The sequence below is a fragment of the Cygnus atratus genome, chromosome 2 (genome assembly GCF_013377495.2).
Source record: "Cygnus atratus isolate AKBS03 ecotype Queensland, Australia chromosome 2, CAtr_DNAZoo_HiC_assembly, whole genome shotgun sequence".
NCBI lineage: Eukaryota > Metazoa > Chordata > Aves > Anseriformes > Anatidae > Cygnus > Cygnus atratus.
Window position 1 is genome coordinate 20,219,837 of NC_066363.1, and position 17,376 is coordinate 20,237,212.

The 17,376-nt window shown below is 38.0% G+C and overlaps 1 long non-coding RNA gene across 1 annotated transcript; it reads left to right on the forward strand.

The window, feature by feature from the left end:
- On the forward strand, window positions 1–16,871 carry LOC118247445 (uncharacterized). Its single transcript, XR_004778443.2, has 3 exons — window positions 1–208; window positions 15,820–15,902; window positions 16,654–16,871. It is a non-coding gene; the product is annotated as an uncharacterized LOC118247445 (long non-coding RNA).
- Window positions 16,872–17,376: the final 505 nt, after the last annotated feature.

Below are 17,376 nucleotides of genomic sequence, written 5' to 3' on the forward strand. Positions count from 1 at the left end.
CGAATTACCCTGTTTTGGACATAGTGAGATCCGTTTGTGTGGTTGCACTGATAACTCCTTGTTCCTCTTTTTGCAGACCTGTCAGTTTTGGGAAGTTTTGGCTCATATTCTAGCCCAGGAGCATCCTGTTAACAGGAAAAAAGCCTTCCTTGCCTCAACTGGGAAGATGCTGTAGCTGATGCTTCAGTCTCTGAAGACCTAGTCCTGGGTAAGCATTTCTCCTTGCTTTCCTGCCATAATGGGTCCGGTTGTTGCTCTTTATTTAATGGAGACTTCCTTATTATGCTGCTAGTTGGCAGTTGCAGATGGTAGGGAGTGTAAGGATAGCTAAAAGGAGGTGAAGAAGAAGGTGGTATCATTCTACAAAAACAGAAAAGAAAACAAGGCAGAGACCTGTGTTATCCCTTGGTCTTGAGGTGCCAGAATTGCCCCAGTTTGTTCCATTGCTCCCTGAAAGCAGAGCAGTAGGGCCAGAGCTCTGCCTGGTTGTTCCCTAGGCAAAGGTCAAAACTGACAGGCTCTGGGGTCTTGGGAATTATGTCTTAGGCTAAACCTTCATTGACAGAGGCTTCCTTGTGGGGACTTGTACACATGGGCCTTGGAGGACTTTGTGCATGGAAATCCGTGTGCTCAGAGGAATGATCTGGAGTGTCTCCTCTTTTGTATGCACCACAAGCACAGCTGGAAAAACACCAGCGGCAGTTGGAAGCCAACTGTATCAGATGCTACCTTCACATAAAACAGGTCTGTGCAGAGATATGTATGAAGAGTTTGTAGCATTTTTGGGAAGAATGTAAAAGATAGATGTCTAACTCCCTTCAAATGTGAATTAGTGTCCTTGTTGTCTAATTCATGGGGACCTGTAGAAGAAAGCTACGGGTGCCTAAAAGAAGCTCTTTGCTGAGAGGTCTACAAAACCTTCTCTAATACTGAGCAATTTTGAGCAAAGAGGAGACATGGGGCTCTTCTAATTTAATACATTTTCTAAGCTTATGCACAAACTTCCTCTGGTGTGTGAACATCTATGGGAGTCAGTGACTCCATTGCAATGTCCAACAGGTAGGGATGAAGTTTTCAGAATCCAGGCAAAAGCAGCAAAGCAGCTGTATTTCAGGGATACTCGACTCTGGAGCAAAAGAGATGTGGAGAGATATTTGAGTTATAACTCCTGCTAATCAGTATTAACAATAAAGCACTTCAGGCTTTTTCCATGATGCTTTCCTTGCATTTTGCTAATCCCTTGCTACTCAGAAAAATAGCAGCTGTATTTTGAAGACTTAAATTTATTTGCATCTGTTCACAAGTAGAGGGGAGCACATGCTTAGAATATTATCAGTTCAGGCGCTGTGTACATTCATCTAATTGAAGACCACCTGATTGCCTGAATGAATTCCTATTAACTAGAGTTGGTTGAACAGTTACATCTGTTTCCTCTCCTGCCACTAGATTATATGAAAAAGAACAATTTCTCAGATAGTCAGTGAGCCAGAACTTTTTATATTGGAATTGAGCATCAACGTAGCCTATCACTTGTTGCCAAATTCCTTGTGTGAATTGGAAGCGGTAATAAAAAAAATATCGTAACACATACATCCTCATAACGCTTGTCCTATACAGAGCCCACCCATCATCTCCAGTTTGCTTGGCTGCAAATGAAAGATTAATGATTTCCTCAAGACAACATGAATAATTGCATAGTTTTTTTTTTCTTGTATTTTCAGCATTACAATTAATCTTCTGACATGTTGCCTTTTAAAGATGATACCACAATTCTATTCAATTTGATTCTAGCATAACAATTTGAAGTAATGTTTAGCAAAAATTTTCAAGTTCAAAGCAAAAGCCACAAACTTTCGGACATACCTACATTGTGTACCTTGGCTGTAAATAAGAGGAACATCCCAGATATTTTTGATGGTGTGTGGGGAGCAAAGTAGACAGGCACATGCAAGAGAAATACTGGAAGACATTATGAAGCTAAAACAATACATGAGATTTAGAAAACTTGTATTTGATATCTACTTTTGAACAAAATCTTTTGATCCTGGGGAATTTGCATTCTGTTGGCAGTACTTTCAGAGCTTCATAAAAAAAAGTATTATCATATCAGGAAAATATTTGACCCAAATATCTGAATTTATAGGTGTTAATTAAACCAGTACCAGGGAGAACTGAACCACATGGTTATTTACAGCAGAAAGGGAAAGAGCTGGAATACACAGAAAAAGAGAAAGCTGAGGCAGAAGAAGGAATAGAGGAATGAAGTAATAGAACAATAATGGGTGACTGTAACACAGATGAATTATGAGCTCAGCTTTGACTGGTGTCATAAGGTACAAAAAATGTCCTTTCCTCCAGCTTTCTCCTGCTCTGACTGATTCATCATGCTATTCCTATGTTTCTGGTCTCAGATAAATTTCCTCTAAAGAGTGCTTCAAAACATTTGGAGGAATCCCCCCTGGTGAGGTCTTGAAACTTGTATTTCCCTTTTCCTGGAAAGGACTGTTCTGCAATGTTGGCAGGTCTGCCTTCTTTCCTCAGGCTCTGTTTGTCTGATACAAGAACTCATTTACCAGAAATATAAGTTTCTGCAACAGGTAGCATAGCCTGAGCTGCCAAGAAAGCCTTTTTGCTCCATGCAGTCCAAAAGGACAGGCAATATTTTATGACATCTATGTGTCATATACATTCACTAGGAACATCAAACCACCTGAGCTAGTTCTCGTGTAGTACATTTTGCATCCTTCCAATTATTTTAATCTGCCTGATATTATCTAGTTAAATGCATGCTTTCCCAGCTTCTAGTATATGTATTCTGAACTGGGGATGTTACTTTGTAAAGCTCTTTAGATAGTGACTGGGGATTCCGTCCTTTTCCTGGTGCTTTCCGATTAAGTAATTTTCTCAATCTTCTTTGAACTTCCTGTTTTATGATCTGCACTTCACTTTGATTAATCACACTGCTCCATTCACACTTTTTTTTTTTTTTTTTTTTTCCAATCTACTTTGCCAAAGGGTTATCTGATGCCTCCCATTCCCATTGTTCTCTCTAGAAATCACTCGTGCCTAGTAGTTCATTTGTCACTGTATTCTCCTCATCTTTCTGGCTGACAGTTTGAGACATTTCCTCTGGTCATCTTCATTTCACTGGTAATGACGTTGTTTGTGTTGTATTCCTCAAGTTCTGTTGTCTGTTCTCTTTCAACTCTACTTCAACTTCTGCAATATTATGATATGAGATTTTTTTCCCCCTGTGATTGCATTAGTATTGATCTACTTTTCAATTTCCCTTTATTCATGCAATCCCAAGTAAAGCTGCTGTCATTGCTGTGTTCATGTAGACACAGCAGAACAAGTAGAGGGTGGGTGTGAAATTGAGTCACTGATCTATAAATCAGAAAGTATAGGCATCTAGGAATCCAGATCTAAATTGGTGTATTTTATGCAAAGAAGAGATTTGAAAATATAATCTGTGCAGCATTACACCTATTTAGATCTGCTTATTACAATGGCTATGTCTTGTAAAGTAACACTCTCCTGTAGGAATCTTTTATTCTTCATTGATTCCTTCAGGAATTTTCATGCCCATTCCCCCTCCCAACCCTCTAAGTGAAATGCATATTACGTAAATGCGTACATAGTGTTGAGTTTCACACCAAAATGAACAATTAAGGCACAAAATTCTACAGTACTGTTTCTCTTTCTCTCCCTTTCTCTTTCAATCATGCTGTCCTAATGGATGAAACAAGAAAAAAAGTGGCTGAGTTCTTGTGGCTTTCCATTCATAACTTACGTATCTGGAAGTTCAGGTTTCTCAGAATGACATCATCTTGGCTGAAGAAATGTTTTAGAATTTGAAGAATAAGGAATTTAATGAAAGATGTTAGTTTTCCCTTCTTCTGGACATGGGAAGATTTTCTTTGGAATAATCCGTATTTTTGTTGTGCTTTGTTTCTGAAGTAGGCAAAAAAAGAGCATTTTATAGTGAGTCACAGTGTCACCTGCAGGGAAGCAGTTATATTAAGTGTATTAATTTCTGGTAAATCAGTCAGAGAGAGACCTGTGCATGTTTTCTTTTAATATTGTCAGTTTCTATGCTTTATGATAAATATCACACCTATCTGCATGATGGTAAAGGACCTATTTTATTTTAAATGGTCACTCGCAACTCATTGTGAATAAAACTATTTTCTGAGACCTGTGCCTTAATAGAAAACACGGGAGTCTGTTCTTCCTGCAAACTCTATAGATGTCAAGAAAAAAGTAACTGATTTAAATACAACATAGAGAGACTAATTTAAATTTTAAATCTGCTTACTGGAGAGAAGAATGTTTTTTGAAACTACAATTTCATAATTTGGAACTAGTCAGAGCATCTGTTCTTTTGCAGATAAAGAGCAAATATACTGTGACTCAAATTACATCAGCCATTATTTTAAGTGTTGTTGGTATCCTTGCACTTATCCTCATAATTTCTGTCTAAACTTTTGAACATTGGAAGTGACTCGATCAGGAACATTTTATTCCCAGTTTAGCATTCAATTTGTTGCTTACCATTTGTTTTACATTCATTCTTCTTTCTAAAAGTAGAAAAGGTTATGCCACCTTTGTCAGCTCTTTTGAAACCACATATTATGAAACACATAATTCAATAGAAATATTTCTCCTTTTTTTCTTTTTTCTTTTTTTTTTTTTTTTCAGAGGAGAACCCTGCTAACACACTCTTACTTTCCCCCCTTCTGGGTAGCTTCCTTTCTCTCTACATTAACTCTGTCTGCAGAGGTATATGAAAGTTGTGGCAATTACTGTGTTTAAAAACTGCTACTTTATGCAGGCTAAGAAGTGCTGCATAAGAAAACAGCACATCCACATCACAGTAATTCTTTGATCTTGCCACGGTCAGCACAAGACTATCCTATGAATTCTTGTCTGTTCCAATTTAGGAGTGCCAAATCCTTTTTCTTGTGTGCTCTCTAAACACCCTTTCTCTTAGGCTAGGTATCTTCACTGCATAAAGACAGCTTGGTTAGTGATGTCTAGACTAGCTTTAATGTGGCACAGCTACTAGCAATGAAGCAAAACTTTGGCAGCACCATTGTCAGCCCCCTTAATGAGTTCTCGGTGTTTTTAACCACCATACTGCTGGTTTCTGGGTAGACGAAGTCACAGAATGAGCTAAATCTTTTATAGACCCTGGATATACCCACTGTTTTCAAAGCCATAGTATGAATATTTCTACATCTAAAAATTCAGCACATCAATTTGAATAGTAGTCATCCATTGGAGGCAAATGATAGCTGAATAGTTTAGTGGGCAAGGTACTTGAAAAGAGCTAAGAGCTTGTCTTGGCTGTGCAGTCATTTCTTAAATGTCTTTAAAAAATACTGTAAACTATCTTTGGCTCAATTCTTTCAGTGTAAAATGGTAAACTAGTGCTTCCTGATGCATATATATATATATGCATATGTATACACACATGGCCATGCTCATCAGTGTCCTTGTTGTGAAGAGACTAGCAAAGCTCTTAAATGTTTGACACCTATAAATAAAAGGGTGATTCATCTTGCTCAGTGATAGATTCCTGAAAATTTAGGCACCTAGGATCTCCCAGTAATTATGAGGGTGAAAGCTGCAGTCTTGCCTGCCTCGGACACCTATCAGTAGATGGAATGAATCAAATGAATCATTGCCCTGAAGGTGCATATATCTCTGCAGGGATGTCAGAAGTGACCAGCTTAAACTACAGTACTTTTAGAGGCTATGTTTGGTTGAGGTACATATTCTAAATGAAAATGTCTATTCTGGATGTAAATATAAAAAAAGATATATAAATATATATATATATATATTTTTTTTTTTCCATAGAATTGAGCCTGATATCTTCAGTGCTGATATATCAGGAAAAAACCTCTACAAGAACCTTTCAAATGCATAAATTTTCTACACTTAGAAAAACAAACAAACAAACAAAACCTTTAGACACTGAAGTTAAAAGTTGAAGTTCATTATTTTTTCAGTTCTTGGTTTTCTGGTGTTTTCATGCTTACTGGAATGTGACAGCATTCCAGAGAAATTTTGCCAAATATTTTATTAGTGACTATTTACATTCAGGCTGGTGAAATCCATAAGTATCTTGCCAAATTTATGAGAGTAGACAAGATCTTTTCTCCACACCACATTAATGTCTTTTCCCACTAAAGGGTTCCAGTTACGAAAGTCCCCAAGAGGCCTGCAGCAGCTGTGGTCAGCAACTGCCGGTGATATATGGGGGACAAAAGAGATGCATGAGCTTGAAACATAAAAGAAACTCTTAACTAGATCATTCACTGGCTTCTCTTTATCACCTGAGACACTTGTTAGCTTTGGTCTGCATTGTGTTTTATTACTATTTCTATGCAGAATCAATAGGAATTCCCGTCTGGGGCACTGCAACTCTGAACTAGCCATTAGTAAGTAGGTGTGAATGTAAAATGTGTAGCAGTCACATTAGACTGTTTTAAATACCTAGCCCTATGCAACAGAGAGTACAGAGAAGCTATGACTCCACATCTGAGTACCTCCTAAATCTTCAAGCACATGTTTATTCAGGAAAAGCAGGGTTAAAATTTCATAAAACAAATGTGGCATGTAGACACCCATCTTGCACCAAGATTAGAGCAACTCCAAAACATTACTCCGCAAGCTTCAAATTTTTGATTATTTACGTGTCAGCCTGAGAACTAAGAGATCTTAAGCTAGGGGCATATTTTGACCAGGATATGCAAAAACAGAGCTTTACCTTTTTAAAGATATTGCATATGTGCTCAACACAGTCTCTAAATGTGCTTGGAAATCTGAATAAAATACACAGACAGTAGGTAATGAGAAAGAAAAAGGATATGTGATAAATTTATATGATACCAACTTGTGTCTACAGTTGTGGCACTATTTAACAATTTAAATAATGATTTTTTTTTTTCCCCACTTAAAACTGAATATATAGAGAAAGCTACTTGATTCAGTCCTACATATTCTAAATTCTTTGCTATGAAATAATTGACAAATATGTTCCACCCTAATGCACTGAAGCATATTCACTTCTTAAGTTTGCTTCCTTAAGGTCATTCACTGCTTCCTGCAACAGACAAATAACAGGTTCTGAGGATCTATTTGTGATAAGAAAAGGCACTGTATGAAAGAATGGAATGGCAACACTCCCTTTAAAACAGCTCTGCTGCAACACTGCAATTATTTCTGAGCACCTTGTTTCTATGAAAATTTTTGGTGGGAGATCTGAGAAAAGAAATGATAATGATGAGAGCCATAGAGACTGACTTCCTAGAGAAGGTGAGGAGCCACACGTATATATGGTAGTTTGGCCAAGTGATTAATGGCCACTAGATCTATGACAGTGGTCTGCCAATAACTGATGGTTATGAATGCAGAGAAGTGACAGAACTATTTAGGATAATGGGAATGAAGTGTTTTTTTTTTTTTTTTTTTTTTTTTTTTTTTTTTAAGATAGAAGACTTGTATAGGAGATACTCTATTAGCTCTGTTGAAATAACTGCTGTTAGTATATCATGATCTTAGTTTTGGTTTATAATTTTGCATGACTACTAGATATGTGCTTGAATAACAAGAAGGACAAATACACTGAAAGGTACAAGAAAAGATAAACTCCATTTGGAGACAAGAATATTTCTGACTGCTGACATTGATGAGCTCTAGAACTTTCTGAAAGGCAATAAAGCCTTGTCTCTTGGGATCTTAGTTGGAGAATGGGGAAGGTGCAAGATTGCTGAAGTTTATCCATTTTAAATGTCATTGATAGTCAAAGAATTTAAATTTATTTAAAAACACATTTCTCTTTTACTGGTGAATCTATAATTCAGAAGACACTAGAAAAAATGAGCAAATGAAATAAGCAAAAGGTCCTACTGTGCTAAGGCATTTGTCCTTTTTCTTCTTCTTCTGAGAACTCTGCCCCAGAGGAAGCAATGATGTGAATATCATTGCAGAATATAAGCATCTTCACCAGGACTGGCATGTTCTTGCCTTATTTTACCAGCATAGGATGACAAACCAGCAATATTTATTATCCATTCACTTGCAGCAGGACTGGGACCAGTGAGACGTATCATCCAGCAGCCTGAAAGCTTGTTTCTAGGAAGTGTGGGGAAGTTGCTGACACTGACAGGCCTGGGATGAAAACCCACAGGGTGATGCCAGGGCCCTTGGGCCATTTATAGTGGTATCTGCCTGTTTGCCTGGGGAAAAAAAAAATAAAAAATCTGCTTGACAAGGGAAGACCAATCAATGTCATCTACCTGAACTTCTGTAAGGACTTTGACATGGTCCCACATGGCATCCCCATCTCCAAACCGGAGGGATTTGGAGGGTGGAAAATTCAGTGGATAAGGAATTGGCTTGAAGGCTGTACCCAGAGGATGGTGGTCAACAGCTCTATGTCCAAGTGGAGGCTGGTGATGAGTGGTGTCCCTCGGGGGTCTGTCTTGGGACTGGTACTATCTAATATCTCTATCAATGACATAGACAGTGGGATTGAGTACACCCTCAGCAAGTTGGCAGATGACACCAAGCTGAATGGTGCAGTCGATACAACAGAAGGAAGGGATGCCATCCAAAGGGGCCTTGGCAAGCTAGAAAAGTGGGATCATGTGAACCTAATGAGGTTCAACAAGTCTAAGTGCGAGGTGTTGCACCTGAGTTAAGGCAATCCCAGACATGAGCACAGACTGGGAGCAGAACTCATTGAGAGCACCTCTGCAGAGAACTTGGTGGTTCTGGTGGATGGAAAGCTCGACATGAACCAGCAGTGTGTGCTTGCAGTCCAGAAGGCCAACTACATCCTGGGTTGCATCAACAGAGGAGTGGCTAGCAGGTTGAGGGTGGTGATTGTCCCCCTCTACTCTGCCCTTGTGAGGCCCCGCTTGGAGTGCTGTGTCCAGGTCTGGGGCTTCCAGCACAAGACGAATGTGGAGCTGTTAAAGAGGATCCCGAGGAGGGCTGTGAAGTTGATCAGATGGCTGGAGCACCTCCCCTGTGAAGAAAGGCTGAGAGATGGGGATGTTCAATCCGGAGAAGGCTCTGAGGAGACTTCATTGCAGCTTTTCAATCCTTAAAGGGGGCTTACCAAAAAGAGTGAAAGAGCAACTTTTTGCTAGGTCAGATAATGATAGGACAAGGGGAAATGACTTTAAACTAAATGAGGAGAGATTTAGCTTAGAGGTTAGGCAGAATTTCTTCACTCATAAGGTGGTGAGGCACTGGAACAGGCTGCCCAGAGAAGCTGTGGATGCCCCATCCCTGGAAGTGTTCAAGCCTGGATGGGACTTTCAGCAACCTTATCTAGTGGGTGGCATCCCTGCCCATGGCAGGAGGGTTAGAACTAGATGATCTTTAAGGTCCCTTTTCAACACAAGCCATTCTATGATTCTATGCTCAGCCTGACCTCCTAACTGCACAGACACATTAGACTCCTGTTGGATGGTCAAAAGAGTGGGTTTATTTTCCTGCTTTGGCTGTGGTGATCAAACACAGGGCTGCCTGACTGGCGTCCCTGGACATCCCTGGTTGCATGATGTCCACATCTTTTTATCCCTTTCTTGTCCCTTACTTTACCTGTTCTTCTACCTCCATTTTTCTGTCCTGATCTTTTCTTACATAACAGCCATCTCCTAAATACTTTTTCTCCATATGTCCCAGTTTTGAGACATTTATGCCTCAAATTAGTATTTCCACTACCATTAACTAGGTAATCTTGGCTTTGTATAGTGTTATTGATATGGTTACCCAGGCACCGTTGGCCTTGCAAGCCTTGGCTAACCTGAAGGTCCCCAGTGCTCCCCTCTGTTTTTTTGTGAAGTTTGGATGTTTCTCACATAACTTCCCCTTAGTCACCCCCAGGTAACAGTATTTAAATTCAGACCTCTCCTGGAGCATTTTCTGTAGATTTTGTCAGCATCTCACACTTTTATCTGTCACATCCAAGGACTTCCCACACTAAGTTCATCAAGTGGGCTTTATTCTGACCTATCCAGCTAGAACGGTCCCCATCCTAAAAGATGAAACATAGACCCAGATTCCCAATGTATGTGAGTACAGAAAGGTTAAGGATTTGGGACCTTTGGGTGAATAAAATTGTTAATGTGAGTATCCCTCAGTTTAATATGTTTAAAAGATTACCAGCATCCTTGTATAAGAACAAGGGCCCTTCAGGGTTGTGTTCTGGAGGACTCCTGATTAGTCTACTCCCAAATTCCTTGAAAAGTCTGCAGCTCATTAGGTCTCCTCAAATAACTGTTTCTAGCACTCTTAAAACCTGAGCCAATGTTTGAGCCCTTTCCCATGGACCTGTACTAAGTCATAATTTCTTATTCATACAGCATCACATGCCTTAAATAGTAGCCCATTTTCTGTCAGAAGCATCTCCTAGCCTTTTTTTTTTTCTCATAAGAAAATCACAGGCAGAGATTTAAGTGCTTGCTTATATCATTCATTTCCTTATCCCTTGAGAAAAGGAATGTCACATACAGTTAGAGATAATGCTTGCAACATTGAACTATTTCATATAATTTCTATCAACGTTGCCAAATGTCTTTTAAATTTTAAAGGTTTCTTTTATAAAATAACAAACACACAAACTTTGTTTCTCCTATTAAAAATGAAATACATCTATTATATATGCGTGTGTGCATGCAGGTGCCAGTGCTCTCTTCTACTCAACAGCAAAAACCTATGTTTTAGTAAATGTGGCCATTTACTGGGTAGACAGAAGACGGATTGTACCCTTACTACTAAGATATCATTTACTAGTTGGGTGTGCTTAACAGACATTATGAGTTGAGGACAAATTTTGCACTTTATTGCAGAACTCAATCTCAATTTCGAAAAGACAGTAGAGCTTACTATGAATTTACACATTACTGATGTATCATCCTTATGATAAGATCTCAGTATACTAGAAATGACTGGTAGAGTTTTGCTTTCCATCCCTCTTATTTTCTCCACTTATTGTTTCTGATTGTAGCTGTTTAATATTTTCTGTACTTTCAATGTGATAAAGGTTTCTGCCTTTATTTGCTATTGCCACATCCGTCTCCTCACATATATTCCATTAATGGCAATGTTTGCAAAATTTTGTATGCTTTATTATCTCTTATTTCCTACACCTTTGTGTCTTATACAGATGGGATGTTACTGCCAACTTTCTAATGTAGTAATTTATACTAATCTCCAGACAGTTAGATGCATCAACTGAAAAGTTAATGCAGTTAATGAGGCCAGGTCACATATATTATTTTCTGGATTTACACTTTCCCTATCATCTGTCTGTGCCTTAACATATCTTGCACAAATTACCTGTTTTATGCAGTCATTGTTAAATTCTGTCCTCCCTCCTTTGTCAGGTCACTTGTAATTGTCCATTTTATTCAATAAGGTTTTTTAAAAGATAATTCATGTATTTTTTCCCATCTCTTTCTGCCTGGGTATCTCTTCCTGTTTAATGGTTCATTGTCACAAGGAGTATATTCCTCATACAGTTTTGGTTTTGATCCAGTAAGTCCAACTCTCACAGTTTCCTGTCATTAGTCACTGTATTTCCTGATATCCTTCACTGATGTCATCTTTTCTTCTGTATACTTCACGCCAACATAAAGTCAGTTCGGGTCAGGGTTCATATAGTGCGAAGTTCTTCCTGCTTCTCCTGTCAGATTCTCTTAAATACACTTTCATCAAGTCATTAATTTCAGGCGTATGATATAATTGAGTGGCCTGTAGCAGTTCCTTAAGTCAACAGGAGCTTTACTCAATTTTCTAGAATACTCCCTATATTCTTTGTTTCCTTATCGGAATTCTCTTCTCCTGAGCTGTCTAAAGCTGCCTACATCTGCACTGTCAGACTGCCCATGTTGTTTTCCTTTGACGTTTGTGCAGTTCCTTTTAGTTTCACAAGGCACTGTTAAACCTAAATACCAGTTCTTATATCTCAGAAAGTTTTCACCAAGGAATTAATACCAAGGGAAATCTGACAGCATACTTTCAATCTCTATAAAAGATATGGAAATCATTTTTATATTTTTGTTTTTCTGTAGGATTTCCTGTACATTTAAGTTATCGTGTACTTAAAAAAACCAGGGAAACAAGGAAGTGCAAGCTAGGCCTTTCCTAAACTTTTCTTTTTCTTGTTGTATCAATCCATTCTTTTCTCCATACAACTTATTATAAATTCTAATAAGCAGATGCTTTTGAAAGATCCAAACATACTGTGGCAAATCCCTGTCAGCATGATACTGTTGTACATTGCTGTATAATTTACCCAATTTAATTGCAGGCTTTTCCTCATTTGTCTGGAAAAGCTTTCCTTTCCATACCATCTTTGTCTGCTACTAAATGGCTCTTTAAATCCATAAACTTTGTCTTCCTTCTTCTTTTTGATGTATCCTGTCATTACTTTCAACATGCTTGATATGTCTTGCTATTAATACAGTTAATGCAGTTCTCTTACGCCAAATCTTGGGAAAAAATATATAGACTTTAATATTGAAAATGAAATATTTTCATTTATAGTACTATCTTAATAACAAATATTTTTATTTTCTTAATAACAAAAAACTTTCTTGACACCATTCAGTTAAATGCATCTTTTCCCAATTGTTTCCATACATTTGAAAACATATATATATTTATACAATATATACTATATACGATATATGCTATATATATGAATACAGGCTGGGCAGCAAAGGGATTGAGAGCAGCCCTGAGGAGAAGGACCTGAGGGTGTTGGTTGATGAGAGGCTCAACATGAGCCAGCAACGTGTGCTTGCAGCCCAGAAAGCCAACCGTATCCTGGGCTGCATCAAAAGCAGTGTGGCCAGCAGGGAGGGGATTTTGCCCCTCAGCTTTGCTCTCGTGAGACCCCACCTGGAGTGCTGCGTTCAGCCCTGGGGCCCCCAGCACAAGAAGGGAATGGACCTGTTAGTGCAGGTCCAGGGGAGGGCCACAAGGATGATCTGAGGGCTGGAGCACATGAAGGCAAGATGAGGGAGTTGGGGTTGTTCAGCCTGGAGGAGGGAAGGCTCCAGGGAGAACTTATAGTGGCCTACCAGTACCCAAAGGGGGCCTACAGGAAAGCAGGAGAGGGACTGTTAGGGAGTGGTGAGATAAGATAAGGACTAATGGATTTAAACTAAAAGAGGGGAGATTTAGATTAGATATTAGGAAGAAATTCTTTATTCAGAAGGTGGTGAGGCACTAACAGGCTGCTCAGAGAAGCTGTGGATCCTTGGAAGTGCTCAAGCCCAGGCTGGATGGGGCTTTGAGCAACCTGGTCTAGTGGGAGGTGTCTCTGCCCATGCAGGGGGGTGGAATTGGATGATCTCTAAGATCTCTTCCAACTCAAACAATTTTATGATTCTCTGATTTTTTCAGCTGAAGATTTATGTTTGCAAAACTGATGTTTTCAGAACCCCTTCTTCCTCAGTTATATAGCTCTCTCAGTCCTTAAGCATCCTCATCTGTGATCTGTACTTTATTTTGATTAACCACATTGTGCAATTCATACTTTTTTTTTTTCCTGTCTGTTCTCAAAGTCCTTGTTTCCCTTCAGTCTTTCAAGAAATCAAGCATCCCTTTTTCTCATTAACCACAGAATTTTTCTAATCTCTCTGTATCAATCATCTGCTTATTTTTCTCTTCATTTACAGATATCTTTTTGGTGGTATCATCATAATTATAAGCACTGTTAGTAGCAATCTGGAAGGTTGTTCCATATGTAATCTGCTAAAAATATAATATTACTGACATTAAGTGTAACCTTCTTCAGATGACTTCTATTATTTAAATTTGATTTTGAGATGAAAGCTCTGTGGTAAGAAAACCATATGTCAATTTTTAATTAACAATGATAAGGACCTTTCTCCCATCGCCCCTCAATTATTTACCAAATAATAATAAAGTCAAGTTTATAGCCTTCTGTCATTGCTAATGAATAGAGTAAATGCATCAAAGGTCATCTTTTTTATTGGTGTTATTTAAAAGAAGACACAAACACAAAATTCAAGTTTTTTTTTTTTTTTTTTTAACATATGTAAAGGTTTATGAGAACCTTTTAGTCTCTGAGCATCAGGAAGACTTGCTTTTCTGCCAGTTTTTCAACTGCCAAAGTAAGGCCAGGTTACCATACTACTGTATTGAGTACACAAAAAGGCTGCATGACCTGCTGGCATGCCTGACTGCCTTTGTGTACCAAAGAAAGTAGTCTGGCAAGAAGCCCTTGATAAAGTTACCATCTGTCTGGGCCTTTGCATTTTCTCACCAAGGCTCCTGCCCTCCACAGCCAAGTCTCAGGGCTGGACGTGGCCACACTTTGACTTTCCACATCTGTGTCGCAAAATGAGACCACTGACAACAAGGAAAGGAACTGGGATTTTGGTGACTACATAGGAGCACATCATGCTTGGCACCTTAGGATGTGATGAGGAGTGTATAATTCAAAACAAAACCCCTTAATGTAAGTAACGTAATAACTGGCTTAGAATTTGCTGACTGATTGTTAATTATTGAACAATTCCAATTTGTCTGACCAAAAACGTATCCTATGTCTCCTCAACTGCTAGTACCAGATGACTAATAGCAACTGCTTTTGAAAGAGGTCCAAGAATGTCTTTGTACTGCCTTTACTTTTCCACGACTTTAGCCAAGCTTCTATGTACCAAGAACACTGAAACTCTGAGCCAAAACCTCTCCCTCCTGGTACTTCTTCCATAAACAAGTTCGCTGTTAGGTTTTAAATACAGTTCACACTGGAATTTGCTAAAAAGAAGCTTGATTAGAAGGATATTTTGATTATAAATTATCTTAAACTCTTGAAAAAATATAGCTTCTTCGTTGTTAGCATTAGTGCAAGTAACATAAGGAGGAAGGGAAAAATACAAAACATTAACTCCTTTGACAAGTAATGTGAGGTAATAGTCTTTAAGTTCAGATACGAATAATGAAAAAGGGTGTTTTGTACACAAGGTGTCTCCCTAAGTATCCAGAGGAATTTGGGAAACAGAGACTATATACTATTTTCTGACCTAAATTTTTACAGGTGACACAGTTATGTATAAGCTTTATTTTTCAAGGGCTTTTCTATTTGAAACACACAGTTTTGTCAAATAAAAAAAAAAAAAGAAAAAGGCCAGTTTTATAAAATCAGCTACAGCTGGAAGAGAAGCCACAGCAAAGGTTCACTTTCTGAACAGGTATCTGTGTTATTTCTGGAACACTTTGTAAATACTAATGTTTGTGAGATTTATAAAAGCAGAGCAGGATTATTCCTCGGTCAGCATGCCCTGATCCACTGCTGCCTGAAAAACTTGTCAAATGAGATCCATGACTAGTTTAAACAGAATTCTGTTCCTCAAATATTGTTTGAGCATAGGCTTTAGTCATATTTTGAGTTTTAACAGTACCATCCTTCCAGAACAATCAAGAGACTCTTTTCTCTGTAAGAAAAGCTTTTATTTCTTCTGTGATATCATCACATCAACTACTTAAGCCAAAGGAAAAAGAAGTACTTAAAATCTTTATCTCTTTATCTTTTCCAGTGTAATATAGAAATGAATATGTCTTGTCTGTTTTCTACCCCTAAACTCCCAGGAAGGTGCCCATAAAAGTGAGCAAAAAGCACTGTAATAGCCTTCCTTGCTATGTCTTACATTTGTGTCTATCAGACTGGTAAAGCAATTTCATTTACTTTTCCCTGTCTCTCTCTATGGCAATGTTGCCATTTCCCCTTTAAATCTGGTTGATATACTCTTTTCTTAGGAATTTGACCAGTTCTACAGAAGGATGTAGGCCAAACAAACTTTCACTCTGGAACCACAAACGGCAGAGGATCAAAACCACCCGTAAGTAGCTTAGACTTTTAACAAGCACTTCTCTGCTGCTTTATATGCCCCCTCTTAGCCTCTCCAGATGACTTAAAATCTTGATGCTTTCAGGTGGAACATGGGAATATGTGAAACATAGCAATTTTGTTTATTTTATTTGGCAACAGGTCCTTGTCATAATCTCTCTCTTCAGTTTGGTTACCTGCCATTTTAACACCTATTATTGTTCTATCCTCTAAAATATGTACGCTAATCTATCCTTTTTCTCCTTGTTGTTCATATTCATACTAAATCTGAAATAGTGAGAGACAGAAGCAAACAAAATATTATGCTTCTACCCATGTCTCTTTCCAATCTTTTCTCTTAAATCTTCTACTTTGTGCCACATCAGACAGTGTTTCTTTAACTCAGCTCCCATGGACGAATCCAGAACTGTGGATTAGGTCAGCAACAGCCTCTTCTAGTTTAGTAGAAAAATTAGGGATAACAGGATGGGACTCAAAATGACCAATGCATTAATCAATCAAGTTAAAGTTAATGGGAAATGCTGAGGATGGTGATTTTTTATTTTATTATTTTATTTTATTTTATTTATTTATTTTATTTTTATTTATTTATTTATTTATTTTCCCCCTGGGCATTTTCAGAGCTGTTGCTTTGGATAAGGACTTACAAACACAGACTCAGTTTTCCTTCTGGTAACAGCCCTCAATAATGGTTATTCCCAAGAACTGTGTAGTGTTCATTTTTTTTTTTTGTTTATTTACAGGAGGAGGATGGTGCTACCACCCATTTTCTGTAGTAAAGGGTAATCAGTATGGACACTTTGAAAATAAAAGAAAATTCACTGCAGTCAGGCTGCTGCAAGATCTTTGTATTGCAATTTGGACAGTTACCTAAATCCTCTACCAGTTGTAAACAAGAATATCTGTAACTATCCTGAAGACATTTCAGTATTATTAAACCATATTTGTTTTAAATTTTCATTATCCTATTGAGAAAGTTGGAATTAAATTTGCAATGTAGGACATTTGACTGAAATCTTACTGGTTATTGGCATTGCAAAATGTCATTCATATTTATCTATTAATATCTTTAACACTCACAACCAATGGATTACTGTAACCTGTGAGATGTAACCAACATCAGGAAGCCTATGAACAGAAAAGAATGCAAATAGCTATACTGCAATTTGTATATCAGAGTTGTGTTTATATCAGGTTACCAAGAACAGTATTTCTCAGCTAAAATTCAGACAATGTATCTGAAGTCTTAAAAGAGCACTGCATTTTGGTTGCTATCATTAATAATATGAGTTAGAAAAAGCATTTCCCTTTAATGTTTTATAGCATGATTGGACCTAGGAAGACCAGCTGTGAAATTTGAAAACATAAAATTTGATTTTAGAGATTTAAGCTCAAAGATGTGCATCACTGTTTATAAAAATGAGCTAAAATGCTATGATGATTAAAAAAAATTCCAGACATCTGTT